At 37.7% G+C, this 13,469-nt stretch overlaps 1 pseudogene; it reads right to left on the bottom strand.

Annotated features, from left to right (window-relative positions):
* Positions 1-503: 503 nt before the first annotated feature.
* LOC110580529 lies at positions 504-1,770 on the bottom strand (annotated as a pseudogene).
* Positions 1,771-13,469: the final 11,699 nt, after the last annotated feature.

Here is a 13,469-nt window from a genome sequence, read left to right as displayed (position 1 = left end):
TAGACACAAGAAAAAAGGTGTCTTTGATAGCATATTTATAGAGTTAGGAAAATCATAATGATGAGGAGACTAGGAACTGAAAACTATTGAGTGTTTTGGAAAGAAATAGTTTCTAGAAATAGAAAAGTCTATAGAGTAACTTGAAAGTCATTCAGCTGAAGGATTTTTTTCCTCTTAGACATTTGTTTTAATGAGTCTCAAAATTTTGTGACAGATTTTTGGTCAAGTTGTTTCCATTAAAAAGTACTGATTTTAGGGGCACCTGGGTGGCTCAGTTGGTTAAGCGACTGCCTTCGGCTCAGGTCATGATCCTGGAGTCCCTGGATTGAGTCCCGCAGGGAGCCTGCTTCTCCCTCTGACCCTCCCCCCTCTCATGTGCTCTCTCTCTCTTTCATTCTGTCTCAAATAAATAAATAAAATCTTTAAAAAAAAAGTACTGATTTTAAAAACTAATAACTTAAAACTGCCACACACACACACACACACACACAAATGGTCCACAGAACATTCTCCTTTCCTTCTGAAAGTTTTACAATGCATTGTTATCATTAACCAGTCTTCTACTATTAAACTTAAATGGTCAATTGACACAAACAGTTTTGAGACTGTTTTTCCACCACTGAATAAGACTGGGGTGGCAGGTACTGGGGATAATATTCATTTAGCCTTCTGATCTTTCTGGGCAGACTTGGTGACCTTGCCAGCTCCAGCTGCTTTTTTGTCCACTGCTTTGATGACACCCACAGCAGCCATCTGTCTCATGTCACAAACAGCAAAACAGCTCAGAGGAGGATAATCAGAGAAGCTCTCAACACACATAGGCTTGCCAGGAACCATATTAATGATGGCAGCATCACCAGATTTCAAGAACTTGGGACCATCTTCCAGCTTTTTTCCAGAACGACAATCCATTTGTCGTTCAACAAACTTCAGCTTGTCCCTTCAGCTCAACAAACTTGTAAGCAATGTGAGCTGTGTGAACATCCAGCACAGGGGCATATCAGGCACTGATTTGGCCTGGATGGTTCAGGTTAATCACTGAGCCGAAGCCAGCTGCTTCCATGGGTGGGTCATTTTTACAGTCATCAGTCACATCACCACAATGAACATCTTTGACAGATACATTCTTGACACTGAAGCCCACACTGTCCCCAGGAAGAGCCTCACTCAAAGCTTCATGGTGCATTTCAACAGACTTCACTTCAGTTGTAACATTGACCGGAGCAAAGGTGACCACCATGCCAGGTTTAAGAACACCAGTCTCCACTCGGCCCACAGGCACAGTACCAATACCACCAATTTTGTAGACATCCTGGAGAGGCAGATGCAAAGGCTTGCCAGTTGGACGAGTTGGTGGCAGAATGCAATCCAGAGCTTCAAGCAGTGTGGTTCCACTGGCATTCCCATCTTTACGGGTGACTTTCCATCCCTTGAACCAAGGCATATTAGCGCTTCGCTCCAGCATGTTGTCACCATTCCAACCAGAAACTGGCACAAATGCTACTGTGTCAGGGTTGTAGCCAATTTTCTTAATGTAGGTGCTGACTTCCTTAACAATTTCCTCGTATCTCTCCTGGCTGTAGGGTGGCTCAGGGGAATCCATTTTGTTAACACAACAATTAGTTGTTTTACACCCACTGTGTAAGCCGGAAGGGCTTGCTCACGGGTCTGTCCATTCTTGGAGTTACCTGCTTCAAATTCACCAACACCAGCAGCAACAATTGGGAAAGCACAGTCAGCCTGGGATGTGCCTGAAATCATGTTTTTGACAAAGTCTCTGTGTCCTGAGGCTTCAGTGATGGTCACATAATACTTCCTGGTCTCAAATTTCCATAGGAAGATATCAATGTCACGTGGTACCATGTTCATGTTCAACTTTCAGGTTTATCCAGGACCCAGGCTGAAGGAGCCCTTTCCCATCTCAGCAGCCTCCTTCTCAAATTTTTCAATAGTTTTTTATCTATCCCATACATTTGTAAATCAGATAACCAGTAGTGGTAGACTTGTACGAATCTGTGTGTCCAATGATGACAATGTTGATATGAGTCTTTTCCTTTCCCATTTTGGTTTAGGTTTAACAGTGGTTTTCACGATACCTGTGTTCTGGCGGCAAACCCATCGTGAAAAAAAAAAAGCCAGCTGAAGAATTTAACTTATTTTGCACATTTTTAGAGGATAGAAATAGAGAAATAATAAATGGAGGTTATGAAGAGGTGGATTTTGGATCAAGGCAAAGACCTTTCTTAAAAATGAGAGTATTGAACAATGGAATGGATTTCCTCAGAAGGTGAGGATTTCCTCATTGCTAGAGTTACACAAATAGATGTGGAATGGCCAGCATCCCTTGTTGACTCTGTAAAGTAGAATGAAACGAGAAGATTTATGATGAAATGATTTGGTGTGCAGATAGTGGCACAAAATATCCTAAAGTCAGAACTTTAGTCCTGGCACTTCATTTTCCTGATCACATGACATACATGCTGGCCTCTTTGACTTCATTTCCTCATCTGAAAAATGGAGACAAGAGAACAAGAGAATCTGCTCCAAATGGTTGCTGTGAGCACTGAACGGGATCAAGTAGTTGAAGGCAATTTTCGAGTGCTATGAAATAGGAATTACTATTATTTATGTTGTTCATAAGAAAAATAATAATAGTCATGTGCATTATTTAAGTCTCTGTGGTCCTAGAAGATAGAATAATTATCTTCTTACACATAAGAAAAGTATCAGATTACAAGTGACCTTCCCATAGAGATATAGCTGGTCAATGAGTGGAAGAACTGGGAGTCAAGACTTCTCCCATAGAGCTAGGAATGATTTCGCCTGCAGCACACCACCTTTATGATGAAGGAATCTGTGACATTTTATAGTTCCCAAAGTACTTTAGACTGAAGTCACTCAAGTCTTACTAATAGACTGTGTTTAGACATCATTCTTCAGGTGATATGCTTATGTGATTTTTCACTCAGGGTACCAGGATAAAAATAACACATGTTGGCTAGATCTACCCCTTCTTTAGTAAACAGCACCTTTCTTTAATAAATGTTGATAGAACCTTTGTCAAATAGGCTTTAAAAAAGACGCACCAAGGGATTACTCAAGATGAACAGAATACCCACTATGGAATACCACACATATACATGAAATTATAAATGATATGCCCAACAGCTACTATTATTTTTAATGTTAATTACTATCCGCATTATTCTGGTGACTGACTGGACCATATTTCTGTTCTTGTCTTTTTCATCCACTGTCTTTCTCTGCATGTTCTCTTATTTAAATGTTCTAGTTCTTGATCCCACGGTGGGACATGATGAACCAATCATTTCTTTGTGACGAGGGAGATATACTCTCTACAGGATGTTCTCAGTAATGGTTCAGTGTTCAGTCACATAAATGCAGATGGTTTCTGCCTAAACTATTCACAACTTAGAAACTATTTTGATGTCTATTCCTAATTGCTGAAACATAAATGTTTCAAGGAAGGAAATTTAGGAAATGTGACTATCTTTGTTCTCTATAAAAACCCAATATTCTTTGTGAAAATTTTCTGGGGCTTCAATGGCAGCAATTTTTATGGTTTTCCTTGCATTTAAGGGTAGAAAATGAATATCTTCTAGTCTGAGTGTTACTTTGTACCCCCTCTGCTATTACTTAAATTTTCTTTCTTCTGTCTTTTCCCATTTTTGCCATCAAAAGATCCCCCCACATCCCCACCCATTTATAAAATTTAGGATTAAAAGCTATTTTGCTATAACAAAGTGTTTTCTCAACAGGAGCTTGTTGTTTAACTGTTTGAAGACCACCACACTTCAGTTGCTCTTTGATACATTTAATCTCATAACTATACACCAGAGAAGTTGAGAGAAAGTGGTTACATAGTCGCCTTTGATTTTCTTTTCCTGTTAAAAGCTCACAATTCACTAGCTAAGTAGTTTGTGAATATTTTTGTATTCTTTTTATCTGTCAAAATGTACAATTTTAAAGGACCTGTGAATTTTTTAATCACATGGAGTTTTAATGCCAATTCGCGGCACTGGTAATAGCATAAGAAGAAGGTCAGTCATGAAGCTTTAGCCCCACCAATAATTCAGAATCGCAATAAACTGGAAAATGTCCCTCCCTAGGAAGTCACAGCAGGATCCTTCATCCCTTTTATACCTGTTATACATTTCTGATATTAACATAATGGAGTTTATAAATCCCCTGAAAAGGAAACATACATACGTAGACTTCCTAGCAGTAAATCTAGTCATTGCCTTTGACTTCAGAATGGAAAAGAGGAAAATCCAAAATTCTCCTATTTTGAGAGGAATAACAATGGCACCAATCCCAGGGCCAGTTCGCTTTTCTTCTCTAAAAGCCTCTGACTGGCAGGAAAAGACCCACTTTCCTCCACGCGGCAGGGCTGTGCTTATGGCACGGTGTGTATTTTCATGCTCAGGGGCCACTTCAAGTACTATCCACTTACATTCCATTATAATCGATTGAATATTATACATCAAAAAGTAGAGAGAAAATGTTAAAGATTTTATGAATGCAAGCGAAATGATTAGAGCTCACAAAAGCTTTGAGTTTTGAAACTTAGCTTCTATCTTGTCCTTACATAAGCATCTTTGATCTTCTCTTCACCCAGGTTTTTAGATGATTTTTATGTGGTCTTATAATTGTTCTATTATTTTAGGAGAATTAGTCATGTAGACTTCTTTTCTTTTTTAAATTTTTTCTATAGAGGTTATTTTTAAAAGGAAGTTTCCATCCCATTCCAAGTCAGGGGATTTCTCAAACCAGATGGAATTAGCGTTTACTCTTCTGGGTGTTGTAAGGAAGAAAAGATGGAAGAGTTAGTTAGGTTCTAATCTTAGCTCTTCCATAAAATAATGTTGTGACCCTGGGCAAATCATTCATCAGATCCACTTTAATTTTCCTCTTCCTACGATGGGCTACTTGTCACTTTTTTTTTTTTTCAGGATTAAAAGAGTTAGTTAATTTTGAAGAGACTTGAAAATTATCTTACAAATGTGAGGTGTTATTAATGTAAAAATCCAAGTTTTGAGGTTAGGTTTATAATAAACATTCTTTAATAAATAAGAAGAAACTGCACAAAGGACAGTCAGCCTCCCTTCAGATTGTATTGTTTTCCTATTAATAGCCACCCTTGATTGTGCCTTCATGTGCAGTGGCAAGTTGCCAAGGCTTTGCAAACTTTTCCTGTGGGGAACCCCTTAAGCGTAATCTCTCAGAATAGAGACAGGATTAGGAAACACCTGGAACTCTTGGTTTCTGCATGCGGGCCAACCATTGGAAAGTCTCCAAATAATGGAATTTTCACTATTCTTATGGTTCTACAACCATTGATTTATTATTTGCTCTGTCGGATAAATGATTTTTGAGCACTTTCTCTGTGATAGACACTGTTCTACACATTCGAGATACAGTGGCAAACAAGAGACCATGTCCTTCTACTTTGAAAAGGAAGCAGACTCTAAGGGAAATTTTGGTGAAGCAAGTAGCAATTTTCCAGTAAGTCAGAGGTAGGCTCTCTTTGTGATGCAGAAAAATTTACCTTCACCTCCTTTTTTCTTTCTTTCCAGGTGTACACCTGAGCAAGGGTTTTCATTCTATTCCTGCTTTTCATTTTTCCTTGAAAAATTGAGTTTTTCAATTTCATTACTTGAGTAATGCAGTCAGTCCCTAGCCATGGCACTCCTTGTCACATCCATGTTGATTTCTACCATGTTCTGTCATTTGTCTCTTTTGGTCTTTTGATCAGTGTGTGTAAAGCAATTTTTTCCTAAAGTATTTGCCATGAAAACAAACCTCATTTGAAGGCTCTGAGAAGTCCTACAGTAAAGAACTATCTTTAACATAATTTAACAAAGAGTTTTCCAAACTTATTTTGACCACAAATTGTGTCTCACCCCAACTCTCCCCTAATACTATCCCTTAGTGCTTATTATCTGAGTATCACATGCTAGGAACTGCTGCACTAAGCAATCTTCAAAACCCCTACTAACCTCTTTCCCATAACTCTCTCTCAAAGGCAAGGTCTTTTTTTTTTTTTTAAGATTTTATTTATTTGACAGAGACAGTGAGAGAGGGAACACAAGCAGGGAGAGTGGGAGAGGGAGAAGCAGGCTTCCTGCAGAGCAGGGAGCCCGATGCGGGGCTCGATCCCAGGACCCTGAGATCATGACCTGAGCCGAAGGCAGTCACTTAACCAACTGAGCCACCCAGGTGCCCCCAAAGGCAAGGTCTTGATAAAAAGGTTGAAGCAAGAACATTTTTTTCCCTTAGCAATATGTTTCCAAATTAAATATATATATATATATATATATATATATATATATAGCAAATATATAGCTATTAGATGATTTGTTCTAATTACTGAAAGATAAGAAATACAAAGCATCTGTTTTAAAGATTAGCATATTTATTCAAAATAAATTGAGAATAGAATTAAACAGATCAGCACACTGTAGTATTAGAAAATGTTGATGGCCTGAAAGAAAAAAAAAGGTTAATTGTATGAGGAAGGTGCTAAAATGATAACAGCTATTGAATTATGTAGGTAGGGGAATCTAGTAATATTTCTAAAACTTTTGAAGATATCACCTCGACATAAAACACCACTATTTAACACATATGCTAAGGCTTTTGTGGAAAATTAAAACATGAGTTGAGGTCTGGAGTTCATGGGTTTATTCCATTCTTTCCCTTTTTTTTAACTTTGTTGAGAAATAATTGACAAATATAATTGTATATATTTTATGTGTACAATGTGATGATTTGATATACATATACACTGTGGAATGATTACCAAGATCAAGCTAATCAGCATAATCACCTCCTCACATAGTTCTCTCTCTTTTTTGTGTACAAGTGACAGTGCTTAAGATCTATTCTCAGCCATTTTTCAAGTGTACAAAATCATGCTATTAACTATAGTCACCATGTTGTACATTAGGTCTTCAGAATTTATTCTTATAACTGAAAATTTGTACCCTTTGACTTACAGCTCCCCATTTGTCCCTCCCCCTAGCTCCTGGCTACCACCATTGTATTCTCTTTCTATAAAATCAGCATTTTGTTTGTTCGTTTTTTATATGTTTTTGGTTTTGTTTTTTAGATTCCACCACCACAGAAGTGATAGCATACAGTATTTGTCTTTCTCTGGCTTATTTCACTTAATATAATGCCCTCAAGATTTATCCATGTCATCACAATGGCTGGATTTCTTTCTTTCTCAGGGATGAATAATACTTCAGTGTATCTACACCACATTTTCTCTGTTCATCTCTTGAAGGACATTTCTTTTGCATTCATCTGTTTTTTATTCTTATTTTATTCTTGCTTTAATTAAAAATCTTATAAAAATGTCCTGATTGGAATGCCAATTCAGTAGGTTTTCTTGACAGTATTGTGAACAGATTTTATTCAAGTCTTTTCTGGCATGTGGTTGTGTTATACAAGGATCTAAGGAATGATGAAGTCTTATTTCTCAATTATAGATGAGGATGTCTTTTGCAAGGACTGGCATCTATGTCCTTGTTTTCCCTTTCCTGTTCCTTAACTTCGCTGATCCTCCAAGTTCTGCCATATTTTGGATCTTCTCTCTTTTCATTCTAGACATTCTCTCTAGGGCAATCCAGCTTTCATGGCTTCATATTATATTTGTATATATTTGACTCTGAAGAGATATATCTTTAAGCAAAATGTTTCCCCTAAGCTCAAGGTCTAAACATATCCTCCTGCGGATGGCCCTTCCCTGTGCCACAATCCACTCATTTACAACATATTGAAACTGAACCCTTTATATTTTACCTTAACCCACCGTGATACCAAGCACATAATGTAGAACATGCTTTATTTGCATTTCACTTCTATCTTTTGCAGATGTCTATCCTAGCATCTATAGTATTTTACTCTTTTCTGTTCAATGACAGTCTTCCCTTATTATATTCTAACCTTCTCAAGAACAGCAATTAAAGATATATTTTTATTCTCTTTTATCCTTATGTAAATATTTTATCCTCAGCATATAGCATAAGGTCTGGTATACAGAAAATTCTCGATGTCTATTTGCATTGAGTGGATCAGTCCAAAGAAAGAGACAAAACCAGGTGATGGGCTCTACAGAAAGTGTGGCACTGTGGTTTAGGAAGATACATTATCCTGAGAAGATAAATCTCTAACTGTGGGGTGAGTTTCAGGGGAAAAAACATAAGATCTCAGTTATACTATAAAAGTGGGTGAGAGTGAGGTTGACTTCCCATTACTGAACCTGAGAGTCAGGCTTCTGTAGTCGAAGAGCCAGAAGGTTTTGCTTCTACTACCTTGGCAACTAATAGAGTGTATTAATGTTGTGTGTTGCCTTTCTCTCTTCCAAGTTGGAACTGCATGGAGGGCAGAACCCTACCACAATCATTTTTGTGTCTGTGGTCCTTAGCTTAATGCCTAGAATACAGTAAACACTCAGCAAATACTGTTAGATAAATAAATGGCATGGTTAGTAAAACTGAGTCTTACTCTTATGATATATAACTTAGAGAAAGTAATACCTACTTCAGTGGTTATTTTAATAATTAAATGGGAAACTATAAGTAAAGCAGCACTCACAATGATTGGATGGAAAGTGCTATAAAAATACATCACTCTCCTTAATGTTTACTACTCTAAGACCAGAATTGTTTCCAAGGTTTGAAGAAAAAAAGGGAGAAAGAAATGATAATGTGTTTTGCGGGCCTACCAAATGTCTGTGCTTTCAGATATTTCAGATACTCTTCTGTGAAGGAAGTAGACCATTTTCCAAGTAAGAAAATGGATGCCTCATGAAATTAAGTGCCCAGCCCAAACCAAACAGTTAAAAGGAGCAGTGATGGGATTGAAAACTACAGCTTCTGAGTCTGACTCATGAGCTCTTTTCACTGTAAGGAATAGGAATTAAATTTCCTCAGTAGCAGTGGGTAGGTGGGGTCAGACACAGGGAATCATACAGGAGGTTAATGTTTGGCCTCATATAAGATTAACTGATCATGTTAATTGTGCAGGGAGACTGGTACAGCCACAACCAAGACTTTTCAAAGAAACTAATATTAATTAATACTTAGCCAATGTTCTCTTCACCAATCACAACTTATCTTTAAATATCTCTGTATTCCCAAGAACTTCTCTGAGCTTTAAAAATACACCTTTCTAACATTAATCACTGGAAGAAAGGGGTGGTATTGTAAAGAAGCAGTGTCAATATGTAAAATCTCTTCTCTTGGGATCTTTGTATAATGACTAGCATATTTTTCCCAATTTAAGGAGCTTTTCCATTCTATTTCCTTGTATGGGAAGACTCCAGTTTTGTGGATGATGATAAATGGATCCTTAATCACTCCCATTCTTACTCCTGTCTTCTCTCCTCCATCTCAGACTTGCTTTCAGGTCTTTTAAGTTTTTCTTCTTGACTTCATTTTTCTACATTAACAGATTTGGCAGAGCAGCATGGAAAACCTCTGGGAGCAGAAAACCACATATTTAAATGTTTACTGCAGCTGGGGAATTATAGTTACATCCACTCTAACAGATGACAGGGATGCCATATTTAAATGTCTGAAGGGTAGCTTACAGGGGTTTTAATACATCGTCTTTCTTAGGTCCAAAAGACTCAAATCTATCTAATGTCCTAGGTTAAATTGCAGAATGGACTAGTCCTGTTAGCCTATGAAATAGAGTCATATTTGTTATTTTACAGTCTACATGCTCATACAGTCACACATGAGGTTTTCCTGAATGATTTTATGAATAATAATTTAGCCATGCATTATGCAGACCCAGGAAACAATCTCTTCCTTATTGATTCTTAGAGGAGACTTAGGTTCTCATGTGGTAAAAACTGCTTCATATGTCTTTGGAATAATGAAATATAAGGATTTTTTTTCTCCAGATAATTAAAACCTTAAATGAAACATATATCATCTTCTTATAGGATTAAATTAATAATGAAAGTATTAAATTCTCTAGAAATGCTTATTGTGGTATATGTTCTTTATTATTTTAATGTAGTTTGAAAATAAGAAGCGGTCTTGGGCATCATAAATGTAAAATTATATTAACTATGCAATCAATAAGAAATTACCAACAGACACAAAAATAGTATTGAATGTATGACATAATATAGACAAAGTCTCCACTGTATTTAAAAATGGAAGCAAGTATTCTTATTGCTGGGTTTAAAGAGAACACAACAAACTATAAGCTCCATGAAAGCAAAATCAATTTTTCATTAACTCCTTCAGTTTATAGTCCTATAGTAACTTGCAGTTTTGGGTAGTACTTAAGAGCCCCAGGTTCTAGAGCTCAAGTGTCAGATTAAAAACAGGGTGTTTGACTTAACGGCATGATGGCCTTCAACAAGTCACTTCAGCTTCATGTGCCTTGGTTTCCTTGTCAGCAGTAGTGGGAGACTAATACCTACTTCATATGCACATTGAAGGAGGTAATAGGCTAAGAGTGCTTACAGTAGTGCTCAGCACATGTAAGACCTATATAAGTGTTTGCTATTATTATTGGTGTTTTTATTGTCGTTATTAAAATTATCACTAGCATTATTGACGTAATGTCTTACAGTTAACTGATGATGAGGAATAAATTAATGAATGTACCCTAAACTACATTTTTTCCCTTTTTGTCACAAAACAAACAAAAACTTCCACTGCAAGGTTGAATGCACGTTAGTTGCTAGTCAGGCCTTAAACAAGAGAGCACACAAACACACACACACATTGTGAAGAGTTCTATGAAGGAAAAGAATAGGATAAAACGATAAAGACTTAAATGGGGTGGGTGAGAAACTGATTTACACGGGATTGCCAAGAACAACCCCTCTGGGGAATTGGCATTTAAGATGGCACATGGAGGATGAGAAGAAGCCTGAATGTGAAGAGTTGAGGGGAGAAGCTTCCAGGTGGAGGAAAGAGCACGTATGAAGAATGGCAAGCAAGTCTGCTGGAGCCAGCCACGAGGTAAGAATGAGGTCAGGAGGGCTAGATCCCTCAGGAGCTTGGAGGTGAACTAAGAACAGTGGATTTTATTAAAAGTGCAGTAGGAGACTTCTGAAGGGTTATGAGCCAGAGAGTGACATCCTCAGGGTTTAAAATGTAAAAGCTCATTATAGATGCTTCCTAAATAACAAAATGGAGAGGGTAAGCATGGCAGAGACAATTTAGTTAACTACTGCCGTATTCTAACCCCGAGAAAATAGTGTATACACTAGAGCGGTAACAGCAAACAATGGGGGAGAAAAAGTGAATATGTGATGCACATAGGAGGCAATAGTGACTTACGACTGAAGTTTTCATATAGGGATCAAAGGAAAATAAGTCAAGAAGGACTCCTATGTTTTTGATAGTTCCCCCTAAATGAGAAAGCTGAGTGAGTAAAGGTTGTTGGGGTTGTTTGAGTTTGGTTTTATTCAAGTTAAAACCACATGGAGCTGTCAAGAAAGCAGTCTGATAGAAAAGTCTGGTGCTCAAAAATAAGAATCTTAGCTATTTGGGGAATTGTAAGCAAATAGATGGTATTTAAAGCTGTGATGCTGGATGAGCTCAGTTAGAGACAGGTGTAACTAGAGAAGAATTCAGTGAGGGAGACGCTCTGGGACATGAAGTTGGACTCAATGAGGCTATGGAAAGAGAATGAGAAGGGCTGATCACAGAGTGGGGGGGGTGGAATCTAGGAGGGTGAAGTCATGGGAGCCATGTGATATTTCATGAAAGACCGAATACTCCTGAATGACTTGAATGCTACTGAGAAATCTAGTAAGACGAGAATTGAAAAATACTCTTTAGATTTGTGATGTGGAGGTCATTTGTGATTTAGGCAAAAATAATTTTATTAGAGTAGTGTGAGAAGATGCCTGATTGAATGGCTTCACCTTGACTGGTAAGAGAGAACTGGAGACAATGGTTGTAGACAACATTTGTATTTATGGAAATCAGTCTTCCTTGTTTTGGGGAGAATGTGATTAAAATCATGCTGAAGAAAGCAGCCCTTATTAAACTATACACTCCTCTGATAAGTGTTCTAAATCTTTTTTTTTTTTTTCCATTAGGGACCTCTTCTCTCCTGTTGCCTCACATTCCTCCTCCAACAAAAAAGATACATATCAGAATTGCCATATGGTGAGAAGGAGCAGGCAGATAGAAAGATGTTTATAAAAACAAAATAAAACCCTGGAGAGACAATGTAAGCCAAAAGAAAAGGGGCAGATGGATAAGCTTACCCAGAAGAATTAGCCCTTAGCTTCTGCACAATCAATAAATGTTGACTGGCTATTGACAAGAAAGGGGACAAGAGAGCAAGAGAAGCACATTGGGGGGAAAGGCATTTCTTTGTAACAGCTGCCGTTGCCACCACCAAGCAGCTGTTCAGGTCCACAGCTCACAACTTTTTGCTCTCCTCACAACTCTCCTCCGAGGCCCAAACTCACACCCTGATATTGCAGTCTTAGAAGAGATGTCATGTGTGATTTATAATGTATTGAGCCAGAAATTGTTAAATCACTGAGCAGACCAGGAGAAAACTGTGTCTATGCAGTGAGTGGATGGAGTTTACACTCCACGTTCTCTACACCCTGAGCTTTGGTGATCCTCAAAGCCAAGTGATAATATGCAGTCAAGCGGAGTCATAGCCTTTCCAACTATCAAGAGGAAGCCGTATTTTAGAGATGTAGGAAGGGAAAAGTCGCTCATTTTCTCAGTAGGATTAGGTTTAGGATGGTTAAGAGGAGGTTAGGTTTAGATTCTTGTACCCTAAATTCACCCATTCATGTCTACTGGAAATACTATTCTTGTAATATGCAGAGTCCAAGAGTGTCATACTAGAGCAATTCAATGCCCCAGATGAAGAAGTTCCTCTATTGCCTGTTACATGGTTCACATGATAATTTTTCTCCTCACCCACAAGGAGCTGAAATATCAAACAAATGCCCTTTATTTTAAAAATAAAAATGCTAATTTGTTAATTACTGAAGGATGTCCTAAACAGGGGCAAGAATATTTCCATCACTATAAAAGGGTATTTTTATATTGACTATCCAATCAACTGCATTAGTAACCAGGTATCTGCTTGGTAAATATGGATGTGGTGGGATGCTCACGTCTGGCTGTAGGAAAGAATGAGTGGCTACTCAACCCCACAATAGAATACACCTCTATAGACATAACAATGCCTGTCCTTTGAATAGGGTTGTTGATTTTAATACCAGAGAAAAAAATGACAACACTAAATATTTTGCTATTTTTTTCATGCAATACTAAAATATCACTAGCAATATTGGTACTTTTGTAACAAACAGGTTAACGACTTACACATTTAAAAAAAAGTGAAAGTAACTATGTTTTACATTTCCACACAAACACTTCACCACATCAATCTAGTATTATTCGGTGGAGGAGGGGCAAAGGGGGATGGCAGAA

Source organism: Neomonachus schauinslandi, chromosome 4 (assembly GCF_002201575.2).
Source record: "Neomonachus schauinslandi chromosome 4, ASM220157v2, whole genome shotgun sequence".
Classification (NCBI taxonomy): Eukaryota; Metazoa; Chordata; class Mammalia; order Carnivora; family Phocidae; genus Neomonachus; species Neomonachus schauinslandi.
This window is presented reverse-complemented; position numbering and strand designations above follow the sequence as displayed.